This window comes from Nicotiana tabacum, chromosome 5 (assembly GCF_000715075.1).
Source record: "Nicotiana tabacum cultivar K326 chromosome 5, ASM71507v2, whole genome shotgun sequence".
Lineage (NCBI taxonomy): Eukaryota > Viridiplantae > Streptophyta > Magnoliopsida > Solanales > Solanaceae > Nicotiana > Nicotiana tabacum.
Genome location: NC_134084.1, coordinates 140,961,977 through 140,978,109, shown reverse-complemented (window position 1 = coordinate 140,978,109; position 16,133 = coordinate 140,961,977).

Sequence of the window (16,133 nt, the reverse complement as noted above, 5' to 3'; positions counted from 1 at the left end):
TTGGGGCTGTTAGGTTTAGGTCTAAGTTTGGCTCGAATCTTCAAATGAAGATTCGAGAACCTTCAGGAAGATTCGAGCCAAGAGGCTAACATATTCGGATAGAGGGTGTTCAGGGGGTTCTGGGGTGTTAAGGTGGAGACCGGCGGCGTTGATGCCGCCGGGTTTCAGGCGAAGGGGAATAGGGGCGGCTAGGTTTAGGGATTTGGTTTGGAACGATGATGAACAGGAGCGGAGGGGGGGGTGTTTAGTTAGGGGGCCGGGGTAAGGATTATGGGTTTATATAGGGGAATGGTGGGTGGATATTGACCGTCCAATCAATCAAAATGAAAGGCCGGGATCTACTTACTTAACCAAACGACGTCGTTTGGCTTAAGTTTGGGGGGACGGGTTGAACCGGGTGTTGGATCGGGTAAGATTATGGGTTAGGTTCGTGGGATCTCAGCCGTTGGTTGGCTTTGATCCAACGGTCACTAATAAACCACAATCAAACGATGTCATTTTGACTCGTTTGATATTGGACCGGATGCCTGGTTTGTTTGGATTGGGCTGTGGGGGGGATAAATTGATTTGGGCCTGGATTTTAATCCAGGTCCAAATTTTTTACAACTTGTATATATTTTTTATTTTCTGATTTTATTAATTAATAAAATCCTAATCAAAAACAAAAACAAAATTATCATTACAATAATATTAACTATAAAATAATTTTAACTTCACAAAAATATATTAATTACTCTATAACAATTATTTAACACATAGACAAAACATCAATCACACAGTGGAATATTTAGAACGATTGCATATTTTTTGTGATTTTATTTAAATTATCTTTTAAATGCATAATTAAATCCTATATGCATGCAATATGTATTTTATTTTATTTTTTATTTTATTTATGACAAAGTAAACATTTTATGGTCATAACACAAACATTTAACACTATGCAAAAATTCAAAAATTACACTGTAAAAGAAATTTATTTTATTTTTTGATTTTATTTTGGAGTAGTTTTCGTAAGGCAAAAATCACGTGCTCACAGTTGGCATTAAAGTATGGCTCACTCGAATCGTACCAATGTTTCGTTATCCCTAATCCCACATTTAAACCCTCCGTATTGATTCCTCATATACCTTAGGAGTGATGTTATTCAACAACTATCTAAATATGCACTCTCTCCCGAGTAATACACATTAAATAGGCACAGTCGATTGAGGGCCCTTCAATCAACAAAAATAATATTATAGTTGAACAAATAGAGAAAATAATACGACAAATTTATATTAACGTAACAGGAAAATCATCCTCCAATAGGTTCCACCAAAACCCTAGATTAGGAGTTTAGCTACTCATAATTGTTTCCATGACTAAAATATAAGAATTCATCACCAATAACAGAAAAAGGGAAGAAGAAAGACACAAACTTGTTTACGAATCTTCCGTCTTTCTCCTTGCTTGTTCTTGCCTTCAAAGATGTTGTGTAACCCTTAAAAAGTCATTCTTTGATGTATTTATATCAATTAGGGTTGCTAAGAGGTAGAATTTTCTAATCCAAATTCGGCTGGGAGAAACTAGATTTCGCGTCTGACTTCGCGCAGCGTGCGACCTTTGACGCGTATTCAGCTTTTGAAATTCTTCCATTTCGCGAAGCAATCCATGCATTTGCTTCGCTTCTCTATTTTGTGCCTTCACCTTTCTCCTTTTTCGCGTCTGTTTTCGTACCGTGCATGAGAATAGACGAGCTCTCAATCTTCAATTTTTCTCCTTTTTGCAATAACTTGATATATTTTGCTCCATTATCATTCAAGCTCATGCCTACAAATAAGAAATACGTAATGAGTATAATTCACTTCAAATATCATGTAATCTCTCGCATTTCATATGACAAATGAGATGAAAATACACTCATAATCATACACTTTTGCCCATTTATCGCCACTCCAAACTTAGACTTTTGCTCGTCCTCGAGCGAATAAATTAAGCGCTTAGGCAAGAAATACATTTCAAAATATACCCAAGCATCACATCAATGAAAATGGTGTATATCAATGCTTAGAACCTAGCATAAGCACTCTTCATACTTTTCCTCAAGCTTTACATCATGACAAGACTAATTAAAATAATTGTGTGACTCTCTCTAACACCCTAGCCTCAAAATTTGACTCCCATAAATCCCAAACTAAGACTCGCTTCTTGTGGCAACTCAAAAACCAAGGCTTTTACAAATCATTTGCAAGTCATGTGCCCTCACCAACAAACCAAAGAGAGAAAGTAGTCCACACACTCAAACATAAATTTAAGTATATTATAAGGACTCTCCAATCGAAAGAATTCTCTCACTCTCGCAAAACTAACTCATATGCCACCCAAGTTCACACTATAGGCTTGACCGTAGTGTAAGACTTGACTAAATTAAGTTCGCACTGTAGGATGTATTTAGAAAAATAGTGACTATACCTTCTAAGAACTTTAATACATTACACTTCACTTTCAACACCTTCTCATCACGACCAAGTCATTGTCATACCATGAACCAATACACAATTAGGCCCTTCTTCTTTAAGCATATCATCACTTCGATGCTCACTAGCCCCGATCAAAACATGGAGAGGTGTACTTCAAAATCATTTTTTCTAATTTTTTTTACTCCCCTTAATTTTTGGTATTTCCAGCTAGTAATTCATTTTTAACATGACATGCCTTCTCGGCCTTCCTATGGTTCCACTCAAAAATTACCCGGTTTCTCTCTTTACTCTTATAGCGACTTAAGTGCTTTCGGAGGTAAAGGGTGAACAATATTTGATTAAGAACAAGGATAATTTAGCTTGTAATATGGGTGCCAAGGAAAAGGTCTACATGCTCAAAAGAGTTGACTATGGATAATATTAACACTGGTGGACAAAAGTGGCTCAATGGTCAATCAAATAAATGCCTATATCATCACCTAGTCTAATGATACATAATCATTTCGTTTCGACTCACACCCATGGCAAGTTCTAGACTAGCTCGGGATGGCGCCGAGTACAACTCAAACTTCTCACCTCGTACAATGCACATGACCTACTTAAGATGGCTTAGACCTGGCTCTCAAGTTAAAGAAGCTAAGCACAATCATCATAAAACTAAACCATATCGGAAGTACATAACAAGAGTCAAAAGATGAGCCTAAGAGTTAGAGTAAAGTCACATATATTCTCAAGGCATATAGTCACAAGACTCAAGAAGAAAGTACTCAGTACAAATGCTCCAGCTCTAAGCCCCAACATAAAATATGTCACAAAACATAGATACTCAAGTTCCTCCCATTCTATTACCAGTTGAAAAAAAAGGAAAAGAAAAAAAATCTTCTTGTATTTTTCTTTAGACTTTAAACCCTCAAGAAAACTGTCTATGCAATCCATCGTCGGGCAAAGTCTACATATTCTTTTACAAAGTATGAGAAAGAAAAACTACATAAGACTATCCAATTCAAGAAAATAGCATCCTCGGAAAAGAACCGTGATTTAAAGAAAATCCGGGATTACGCCAATAAAAAATTGACTACAAATATACAATTACAATGGCCTTGAGTGTGATCATGATAAAATGTATCACTAGCAATTAAACACATGCCACAAAAATCAAATTCTAACACCCCCACCCCACACTTAAGAGAGTGCACTATCCCCAGTTGCACAATATCACAGAAGAAAACAAGAAATAATCATTAGTAGAGTGGGTGTCAAAAATTCCCTCATCATATCATAGGCTACTAGGGGGGGGGACCGGTAGCAAACCTCAGTCCGCAATGCCGATGGATCCTCCAATGCGACACCAGCTGTGTCGATGGATGTTGTCATCTCACCCTCCCCAGTTAGAGCAGCATCCCCAACAGCCACCTCTCAAACCTCCGTCGGCTCCTCAGTAGCAGTGCCATCAATAGCATTCAAAGCAGACAATACTGCATCCCCCCGCTCATCAAAGTCTGTCTAGACTCCAATGTGCCACACCTATCTCTGTCCACAAACAGCCTCGAGCAACACAGTGAACTGCTCTCGTGTCCACTGATCTCTAGTCTCCTGTGTGGCTAGCAAAGCACGGTCACATGCCTCAAACTCTGCTCGCAACTGCTAAAGTGCGCCCTCCATATCAGTGATGTGCTCACCATGGCCCTTTTTCTTTATAGTCATTTCTGATGGGTCCTAACCAGAGCAAATATCATTGACCGACAACTCGGTGCTTTCACATATCTCATCTCCTTTTTTAGTTAATTTGTACTTAGCAAGCAACGCAGTCAACGTATGCACAAAGTACAGAGTCCACTGCATGTTCTTTCTGGTCTTTGCCATTTGACTTCGGAAGATAGCTCCAACGTTCACCTCAATACCTGTCATTAGGGCATATACCAAGAATACTCACTCCCAAATCACAATTGACTTGTGTGTTGCTGGCATGCATATATTGCATATCCAATTTAACCATATTTGAGCCTCCTTGTTCATGTACGCCTTTGCCAACCCATCAGTCGCTTGACAATTAGCTAGTCCAGATCCCCCACACAAGACCTCAAGTATGTGGTTCACATTCAATCATTGCTCTCTTCTCCAGTACTCTGAGTTGGACTGCAGGTATGCGGTAGTACTTATTTATTGCCGAGGCGAAGATATCAACTTGAGTCCCACGAACCCAAACAATGTTATTTCCCCGGTCAGGTCCCAGTTAGCATAACATTAATGCAAGAGAGTTAAATTTGCCTCACCCTTCGTCCCTTGAGCAAAGAATGTCCACCCATTCTTCTCTATTTCTTGCAAAATATTTGGATTACTTGACTTGGTAGCCCCAAAATTCAACGGTCTTTCAAATAGTATCAAATTGATTTTCTTAGTATTTATATGCTTCCTTTTGTTCCACGCACTTTCACTCGCGAATTTCATTTCCCACACGCCCGTAGCACCCGGAACACTCAGCTCCCCTTCACCGTCAGGCAATAGAATGAATGTTTCCTCCTCATCAGATGAGTCATGTTCAGATTCTAACTCGACAACCATTTTCGCCTTGCCCTTTCCCTTCACCTTAGCTACTTTTAGTTTCTTAGCCGGTGATGTCTTTGAAGCCCCCTCTCTAATTTGTAATGGAACCCTTCTTGGCCTAGACGGTCGTTCTTGATGAGTCCTTTGTTGTATTTGTGGAGGCCGCTCAATGCTCAGATAGGTGGCCTTAGTGTCCACCTCGGAAGTTCCATTCTTTTCCTTATCATTCCTAGCCTTAGTTCATGCCTTTGTATAACCTTTGTCCTCTACATTCTTGTCAGTTGTTGGTTTCTTTGAGGGTGGCTTACCACTACCCCGGCTACATGGCTTCTAGTTGGTGTTTTCGAGATGGCCATATTACCTCCAAAAGATACAAAGCACATATTAGTATAAAGTGTAACAGTAAGTCATAGCGGTATACATCGCACCCCACACTTAGTCGCACCCCACACTTAGCGCGAAAGCATAAGTATGCAACCAGGGTAAAAGTGTCTACTCCAACTTAATTACATTGATATGAGGCTACTTAGCATCATTCAAAATCAAGTGGGTAGGATGACGCACAAGTCATGCCTAAGTTGGTTGCGGGTTGACATTTGTTCTAAAACGAATGCAATTTAAGTGCAAAGACCCCCAAACGGCTACCCCACACTCAAGAGAAGTTCATATTACCAAAACAATGTGTCTTGCTACTGAGACTTTGCAAAACCTATCAAAACATTCATTCGGACAATTTTTCGAGCACCTTGTATGCATAATTATTTCCATCATGTTTCAATGCAAATAACATGTGTTTTGCCCTCCCAATTTAAGTGAGATTGTGGGAATTATAGTTTACACCTCACTATGAACAACAACCAACAAAATATAGAGAAAACTATGATCCAAAATTCAAACTTCAATTACTCTACCTAAAATAAACCATAATAAGAAACCATAAACAAGAAAAATAAACTACCAAACTGGCGCAATAGTTGGGTCGTAATCATAAAAGAAGAAAAACCTAAGAGGGAGTGGGGGTTGGGGGAACAAAAGAACGAAACAGGATGTGAGAAGAAAACAAAACAAAAACAAAACAGTCAAAGAAACAAAATAGAAAAATTAAACAAACGACTTACCTGATTGTTGAGGGGGAAAAGCAGAACGAGGGGTGGGGATTGTGGATGGAAGAAAGAATAGGGAAATGGAGTTTTTTTTTGTTTGAATACATAGGGAGTGGGAACGGTGGTGTTTAGGATGGTTTTTTTGTTTACAAAAAAAAATTAAAACTTACCTATTGATTAGCCTAGCCAAAAAAGGGAAGAAAAAAATAAAAAATTGCAAAGTGGGGTGCGCCATGCCCCCACTTTACTATTTTTTTCGTTGTGTGGCTGGCCTGGTCGCGTCTGCCTTCGTGCGAGGCGCGGGTTTAGACAAGCCCAGTACTGGCCATTTTTTCAGCTTTTCAATTGTAGCCACTTTTGACCTTTTTCATGATTTCTTCACCCCGAGTCATTCCAATTCACACCATATCATTCCTTCAACATTGATAAACATGTCAATAACTCCAAAAATCAAAATCAAACACGAAAAATAAAGAAAAATACATAAAAATTGGGTTGCCTCCCAACAAGCGCTTGATTTAATGTTGCGGCACGACGAATACAACATTACTATGGGTTGCCGCCCATGAAGAGCCTGGTTTAACATCGCGGCGCGACGCATGTCATCACACTTAAGGCTCGCTCAACATTGGAGGCTTGAGCAAATGAGTCACTGACACTATTTTTGCGTCATCAATGCCCAAATAATGTTTTAACCTATGCCCATTGATTTTGGAGAGTCATTTTATAGAGAAATCTCTACGGCACCAGTGGGGTGAATCTCTACCACACGAAATGGTCCTGACCATCTTGACTTTAATTTGCCCGGAAATAACCTCAATCTTGAATTGTATAGCAATACCATATCCCCGGGGTGTAAAAATCCGCTCAACAATATTTTTGTCATGCATCACCTTCATTCTCTCCTTGTATAGTCTTGTGCTCTCAAAAGCGTGGTACTGAAACTCATCAAGCTCACGCAACTCTATGACTCTTCTTGTACCCGCAACTTCTATATCGAGATTCAACTGCCTCAATGCCCACAAAGCTCTATGCTCCAACTCCACTGGTAAGTGACACGCCTTTCCAAACACCAATTAATACGGAGACATGCCAATCGGAGTTTTGAACCCGGTATGATAGGCCCAGAGTGCATCATAAAACTTTCTCACCCAATCTGTTCTTGTAGCATTCACAGTCTTTGTCAAAATGCTCTTTATCTCTCTGTTCTAAACTTTCACTTGCCCACTCATTTGTGGATGATATGGGGTGGAAACCTTGTGGCATACATCATACTTTTCTAACAAATTTGTGAAGGCTCGATTACAAAAGTGAGTGCGTCTGTCACTGATTATTTCCCTTGGAGTGCCCAATCGGGTGAGTATATTCATTCTCATAAAACCAATTACCCCATTTGCATCATTTGTAAAGAGCGTTGCAGCCTCCATCTATTTTGACACATAGTCCAAAACTACGAGTATTTACTTGTTGCCATATGAGTTAATGAAAGGCCCCATGAAATCGATTCCCCATACATCAAACACTTCTACCTCCTGAATTAGGTTCATAGGTATCCTATGTCGGCGGGAAATATTCCCGGTTCGTTGGCATTCATCACAACCCTTCACCCATAAGTGTGTATCTTTGAACAATGTTGGCCAGTAAAAGCCCGACTCCAACACTTTTGCAGCTGTCCTTACTCCCCCGAAATGGCCACCAAATGGTGATACGCCTGCAAATTAGAAGATTGGTCTATCTCGGGGATACATCTTCGGATCATTGTATTCGGCGAAATTCATAGGACTTAATTTCTCGCTATCAAGACATTTTGGAAGTATGCCTTGAGACCCCGAGGACATGGAGCCACGGCCGAATCCCCTCCCTCGGAGCTCGTCGAGGCCTGACTCAGAGAAGAAAGAGATTGAAGCTAGGACAAAGGGGGAAGCTCCCAAGGTACATGGCTAAGTCTGACAGGGCCGGCCTATCCAGAGCCTATGCTGAGGCATCGCGTCAAGCCGTCCCATCTCGCTCGTTCTCACTTGCCCGAGGCCACTTTAATATTTATCGCTTTCTCACTTGTTCTTCATTTTATCTCTTGGTATTGGCCATAAAGAGCTTTATTTAATCATATCTTAACTGTTATCCCATTCCCGATTGCCCCTGATAGCTCGAGCTCGACCCGAACGCCGACGTCGAGGTCCCCCATCGACCAGTCCTACATCCGAGCAACATGCCCGACGGTTTGACTATTGCCTCGTTTTTGCTTGCATTTCATCGTTAAACTTCATAATCTTAGCATCAACTGCTCTAAACGTCTAGTTTGAGAATAGATCATGTATTTATAGAATCCCATTTACAAATTTAATTATTGTTACCATTTTCACAGTAAATAGTTTGGCGCCCACAGTGGGGCTAAAAATAATAGTGATTATTTTCTTGTTGGTTACATTGGACAAACGCACGTTATCTTTCACACTTTTTCTTGTCCAGAGATCTCTTGATTTTAGGTCAAAATGTCTGGCTTGGTAAACAGAGTCTAGAACGACAACCTCGAAAGCCACGGGGAAAACGTTGTGGTTGTCCCGGCCGATAGAGCACCACCATAAAATCCCGATAATGCGCCCATGCCAGTTCTAGCAGACGCGGGTTCGCAGGACGCACAACAAGTTGACAGAACTTCTCACATCGACAGGAGCATACGACATAGCGACTGACAGGAAGCTCAAAAAACCCCAGCCTGGGAAGAACATGAAGTTAGTCTTCATGTTATTTTTGAAATGTTGCAGACACAATAGTTGGCCGTCGCTCAGCTGCAGAGCCACCCGGAGACTCCCAGCACAGTAGCGCCGGAAACAACTCCCCACACTGAATGAATACCCAACAGATCGAGCAACAACAGATTGGTAACCGACCCTACCATAGCGAAGATGCTTGGGGATCTCTCCAAGAGGATCGAGTCAGGTTCGTGAAAGTTCATGCAACAGTTGTCCCCCGAGGAAGCGGTCCCGAGACCCGTTTCACAGAAATCTGGAATGCCGAAACTCCCTAAGTACGACAGAACCTCGGATCTCGACAAGTGCACCACTGCTTACACGTGCGCGGGAAAAAGTAGAGACCTTCAAGATGATGAGTTTGAGCCCGTCTCGTTGAAGAAGTTTGGTGAAACACTATCAAAAGGGACTATAATGTGGCGTCGTAGCCTAGCACCTGACTTCACAAACTCGCTTACCTTACCAGTAGATTCCTCTGCAGAGGCACACGCCGATGCCATCGAAGAAGCAACGGGAGAGCCGACACATCTGACGCCGAAAAAAGAGAGAATGAAATGCCATAGGAAGTTGCGCCTCATTCCCTAATAGAACGAACGATATCGCCCCCGGTTTCAGATGACTGGGCAACACAGGACTTCGCCCCGAAGTCTAAACGAACCATGTCCGATGACTTCAGGGCATTTCAAATGAAGCTTGATTAGATACCCAACCGAGATCTGGTCAGGTGCTCGTATCCGGCACTAGCCACGAATCAGGGCCGTGGACGACCATCCGGAAGCCTCCCCGAGCCCGGTATACCCAAACAGGCTCCCATCAAAGAAACTAATGCCAAACAAATGGAGGTACCAGCCATGCGCCGCTGATAGGAAGAACTCCACAAGATGCAATCTACCTCGCAACAATTGGGAAAAGGGCTCGAGGGAAACATCCTCGAGGAATCTTCACCACACCCAGATTCGACGAGGCATGGTCAACAGGGGCACCCCGCCTAGAAGAGTATGATTTTAGCATTTCTATACCAAACATCGTGATCACCATAAGCGAAACCAGGGACGCCAAACGACTCAGACCTATTCGACCAAGACCCCTTCAGAGGAACCACAACCTGGCGCGAGAATCGCAAGGCGCTCGCGGCCACGGGGACAAAATAAGCCACCAGCTCATGAGGACAACAGCCGTGCTACTCAATAAAAATTGCCACCGAGTACTACCGAGCAATCAGGCCCGAATCCAGCCCCAAGGAAGGAAGGCAACCAGGAAGAATGAAGCAAACAAGTCGCGGTGTATTACCACAACAGTTGAGGAGTGGCGACACCCTCCAATGACTCATAAAATGGAAAGTAAAAATGTTCGTCGCCAGGGAAAAATGGGTCCAGGGATATATTCCAGAGGACACCCTTACAACCGGAGAAAAGGACACCGAGACTTCACCTCGGCCTCATATTGATGCATTGGTAACCCTCTCCCTCATTCGATCTATTTCAAACAAAACATGTGTTCATGAATTCAGGTTGTTCGATCAAACATACCAATGATGTCGGACCAAAGTCAATGGTGTGGTTCAGACTAATGAACCAAATCTCTCCCGCACCTCGAATCATTGACGGATTCCAAATGACGATAACCACAACAAGCAGGAAGACCACTCTCTCGATACAACTTGTCTAAGCTTGAGCTGAGACGCCGAGCTCTGTACCATCAAAGAAGGCACAAGGCACAGACATCTTATTCAGACGGCCACAGACACACCGCACGGAGACAGCTTCGACTCCACATCGCCAAAAGGATGAAATCCCATGCAAGGGGCGGGATTAAAATAAGTCGACAGGGAGTAATACGCGATGAGGGGAAATTCCTCTCCATATGATGCTTCGCCGGGATCAATACCTCCACCCTTGAAAGGATCAAAGGGAACATACCAAATCTCGAAATGTCCCCTACACATCCTGCGGTGAGGAAGATCTGCTTCACTCCTTTGATTATTTTTTCACTAACTTGTGTGTAGACAATCGGCCGGGACATTCGAAAGTTCTAACTCCACCCAAAGATCCCGAGGCCTTGACAGGGCTTGCCGCGCTTTTTCCCCTCAATCAGACTTCTACCCAAAGAGGGTCTCGCTAGCAAGATTATTAGCAGGGCAACGTACCCCCAGAGGACGATCCGATAAGGTCATAGGCCTTCTTCGACAATCAAAGGACGAGAGATGATCTTCTTTCAAGGGTGCCATCCCATCAAAAAGATCGAGGAACGGCAGACTGAGTTTCTATAGGGAATTATGTACTGGACCAAATGGTCTGAGAAGCCGTGCCTGCGCTGGCCGAGCTCCCAACAATGAAATGATATTTGTTTATGCAAGAAATAAAAGAATATCTTTTGGCATCTCGTTCTCCAAACAAGGAAATTGTAGTGTACTCTAAGCAGGAACCCTTCCACCGAACGCATCCCGAAATACTCGGGGACTTAGCGTCAACAGTTTGGCACACGCATAACCCCAGGGTCGGAACTCCGGGCTCATAAAACTCCAGCAAGGTAACTCCAATCTCACGAATAAACGACCTTCGAGCCTAAGCAAACTCGATGACTCGGAGACTGTCGCCAATCGTCATGCACTGGAAAAACCCGAAACTGTAAGACCCCGAGCGGGCAGACTCGGTATAACCAGATTTATTCTACAAAGCAACACAAACTGTAAGACCTCAACAAGCATGATAAAACTGTAACACCTCAATAGAAATAATAAAACTGTAAGACCTCAACAAGCATGATAAACTGTAAGACCTCAATAGGCAAGATAAAACTGTAAAACCTCAACAGGCATGATAAAACGGTAAGACCCCAACAGGCATGACAAACTGTAAGACCTCAACAGGCATGAAAATCCCGAAGTTTAGGCTATACGTCACATTTGTAAGAATCCTGAAAGGGCATATCCTCAGTGTAGACGCCTAAACTATCATTCGGGATTAAAAATGGCTCCGGCCAAACACATATGACTATGGTCAAAATGGCTGATACAGCAAAATTAACGCGACTCGAAGGACGCCCGACCGTTGCTAAACAAAACTCACAAGCCATTACTTCGAATATACTTCGGAAAGAACCGGTCAAAACAAGCTTCCCTCAACAGACAAAAACGAGCTTCGACCATGCCAGCTCCAAATCACAATGCATCGATCTATTCGGCCTACGAGCTAAAAACCTTTTGAGGTGCTCAAACATCGCCGATAACGACTTGAAATCGAGGTTCTTCTGGAACCAATGACGGGCCAGGCAAAATTATTTCAAAAGACCTTAACTAGTGGAAAACAAAGCCTACAAAAAACATACGGGCAAAACAGCATAAGAGCCATTGTTGCCAGCCAAACTAGCCTCTGGGCTGCATACTAAAAGGTATCGACGACCGAACAGCATAAGAGCCATTGTCACCAGCTTGAAAATTGATAGCTTGATTATTAAAATTAGCTCGAGTCGTAACTTGATTCGGAGACCGTATCCAAAATAGCTAACTATACAAGCCTCTGGGCCATATCGACAAACAACTATCTATGGTCTAAAGATCGAAATAACTTAAGGGTCAATTAAAGATCGAATCGTAATGTGACTCGGAGACTGGACACAAAATAGTTGAAACAACAAACGCCTAAGTGCAAGAATTAAAGGCCACCTCCATCCGCCCATGCAAGCAGGAAAGAACTTAAGGGTTAATTAAACCTCGAGTCATAACACGACTCGGAGACTGGACCCAAATAGTCGAAAGAGCGAATGCCTAAGGGCAAGAAATGAGAACAATCACTATCTGCCCGCACGAGCATAGAAGATTGAAGATCATGCAAGCTCGAGTCAAGGCTTGACTGGGAGACTAAGCCTGAACAGATGGGCAAAACACGGAGGCCCCAATACCTGCTCGCGCCAAGGATCGCACTTAAAAGCCTCCGAGCCTGCCTGATCAGTTCCGGACCTGCAAAGATCCTGCCAAACACCGAAACCAGACAGCCTGGTCAAAAGCAATACAAAAAGAGATGCAGAAAAAATAAAGCTTCAAGTTTCCTCTTATCTTACATACGCAAAAAAGGCGCACTGTCCATCTACAAACATGCTCTGCAAGTATCAAATACCAAGCAAAAAAATAGTGAAATCCACACTCTACTCCAAAAGGCTACAGCCTGCCACATTCGCTCTTCGTGACGTCAGCAAGAAGTGACCGAGCGTCATGCTCGTCCGCCCTTGCTCGAGCCAATTCCTCTGAGAGAACGAAGCCCCTTGCACCAGTTGCCTCGAGTACCTCTTTTAGGGATCTGCAATGAACATATTCCTTGATCCTTTTCTCTCAGTCAACGGCCCACCTTAGCTCGGCTTGGGAATCAATAGCGTCCTTCGTATGAATCACCATCTCCTGATCAGCCTTGGTTCGGCTTAATGTCGCTTCAGCCCGGGCATCGACTATCTCAGCCCTGATCTTCGAGAGATCAGACTCAAGCTTCCCGATCATATCCTCTTGAACTACAGCGTTGTCACAGGCCAAACGGAGTTGGGCTTCAAAGGCAGGGACCTTGGCCAAAGCGCCTCTCTCCTCTAGAGCTTGAGCCTGCACCAGGGCCCTTAGCTCACCACAAGCATTCTTGACACGGTCAGCGGCGCCCTTAAGGTACTCCAAGGCCTCCGTCTTTTTCTGTAGCTAATATAACAAAAGGGGGTTAACCTTAAGGGCCAAAAAGAGAGAAGCGCATGCTACAAAAGGTTACCTGCTCCATCAGATAACTCTCATAATTCAAGCTCCGGTACGCCTCATATCGCCAATGCAGCAACTCAACCTCCTTGTCCTCGCTAAGGAGCCTAAGGGACTCATTCTCGTCCAGAACTTTCCGAAGCCTGGCTCCTTGACAAAGCAGCTCGAACCTAAGCCCATCACAGGACTGCAAAAGGAAAACTCGATAAAGATAGGAGGACACGCAATACAGAAAAGTTGAGCCTAAACTCACCACGAAGTGAAGACGGCAGACTTCGTCGAAGTCAGAGCACACTCCTGTTGATCCTACCTCTTCAGCCCCAGAAGAACCAACCTCGGGCAAAGCATATTCACTTGGAGGAACTACTTTTCGGGAATTAGACACTTCGGGAATAGCAGGCTCGGACGATGCCCTCTCCTCAAAGACACATGCCCGTTCAGCGGCACTAAAAGCTCAATCACACTGTAGGTGCCAATCCCATCTATCGCCATCATCCCTCAGCTCGGAGGCCGACATCTCCTTCCCCTCTTTAGAAGAGCACTGCCTCATCCTAAGGAACCGCCTAATATCTACAAATGGCAAAGCCAGTACAAAAGAAAGGGGAAAATGTCACCTCAAATATACGAAGGCCAAGACAAAGGAAACATGCGCACAAACCTTAGTATTTCGCTCCCTATCTAATGCGAAATATAGCTCGCCACCTACGCTTATCGCAGGTCGAATGGGTCACCAGCCTCCGGACCCAGCCAGGCAGGTCAAGAACTTCGCCCAGTGTCCATGAAGTTACTGCAAAAAGAAAAAAAAACACGATTACTCGACTAATTTTCGCTATAAGAAAAATCTGAAAAAGCACCAGACGCTCCACTCACGTGCATAATTCCATCCCTCGGGAAATGGCAAAAGCTCCATAGGGATAATGTTAGTCGTCCGGACCCGGATGAACCAACTGGCCCACTCTCAATCCCCATCTTCTTCGTCATCAACAACAAAGGGCGTGGATGAATGGCACCTCAGGGTTAGCAGGTCTTGGTGATGAAAGGGTCGGTATAGCCCGACGAGGTGGCTAAGCGTGTATTCAAGCCCATCCCTCTCCACAAAGAACCTCATCATCAGCACCACTCGCCAAAACGACGGATGTATCTGTGCCAAAGTAACCCGATACTTTAGGCAAAAATCAAGCACGACCCTATCAATGGGGCCAAATGCGAAAGGATATAGGTATATGCTCAAGAATCCATCAACAGAGTCCATAATACTCTCATCCGGGGAAAGCACATGCAGCGTAATCTCCTCGCTCCCTCCGCAGTATCTCCTTACCATCTCCAGATGTTTCTCTCTTATGAAAGACACGGTCTTCAGAGCGAACTCCCGCGGATCCTGAGTGCCGAGAGAAGCACTCCCCATTCTCTGTCGGGCCGGCCCCGAAGTAGTTGCCATGACTATGGTAAAATTGGCAGACCAGAGAAAAGACATGTGCCAATGCCTTTTGTGCTTGAATAAATGAAGAACCCTATGCCAAAGCAAAAGGGCAACTATCTAAAATAGTGAGGTCTTTCGAAGAAGCCGAAGTCGCCCCACGTATATGCGAGAAGTAGCGACGACTCGCCTACCCGGAGTGAGCCCCTGGAAGCCAACAACCTTGCTAAAGATCTATGGGGTGATACCTGACCCCAGGGGCATAAATCATCAAGAGTCCAGGCCTCAAAGAGTCAATTGTATTGTCTTCAGTCTCGAGATAGTGTCCGACCTCGATGACCTCTGCCAAAAAAGAAGTCGAGCTTCGAGAAGCTTTCAACGCCATCACTCGACTCAAGACGGTACTCGGTCTCATGGTTTCCTTTTCTAAAAAGAGAAATAAGCACGCGAAGCTCCGAACACTAAGGCCCCACGAAGGCCCGAGGCAGCGCCTGAGTACAGGCAACTCCTCGACGGAAGTCTATACTATACACTTTAAAACGCTATCTGCATCAAGATCAAAAAGGACCCCCAGGTAGCCAAAGCTGACCTACATTCGAAATAACATTCTTGAAAGCTCCCAAACTCGGCGTATTATCTCCATACAACGCGGAGGTCCTGACAGCTCGAGCCTATCAGATCAATTCGGCTTGGTTCGAGGTACAACAATGGGCTCAGAAAAGAGCCATATCGATACGATGATCGGAAAGGAGCCATGTTGATCAATAGAGGATCGGAAGGAACGCTCGCATCCAAGTCAGATATCAGCGGTCAACAATAAAGGAAGACATTCAAAAAGGCCTCGAAGGGCATGAGAGCATGCAATTATATGGAAAGAATCTAAAGCAGAAGCCAATAAGGCATATTCATATTCATAAAAATCCATGTACAACAGCCCTCGAGGGGTACTACATACAATTACAAAAGCCTACATAGGTTCTCTATGGATAAAACGGAGGAACGGAAGGATGTACATGTGATGAAACCCGAGAGCCCGATCCATCCTCGAAAATCCATCTCCAGTATTAGCATCCTCGAGAACCGCCCCCTCAAGCACGCATTGTCGAGGGCGATTCCTTCGACGGCCACCTC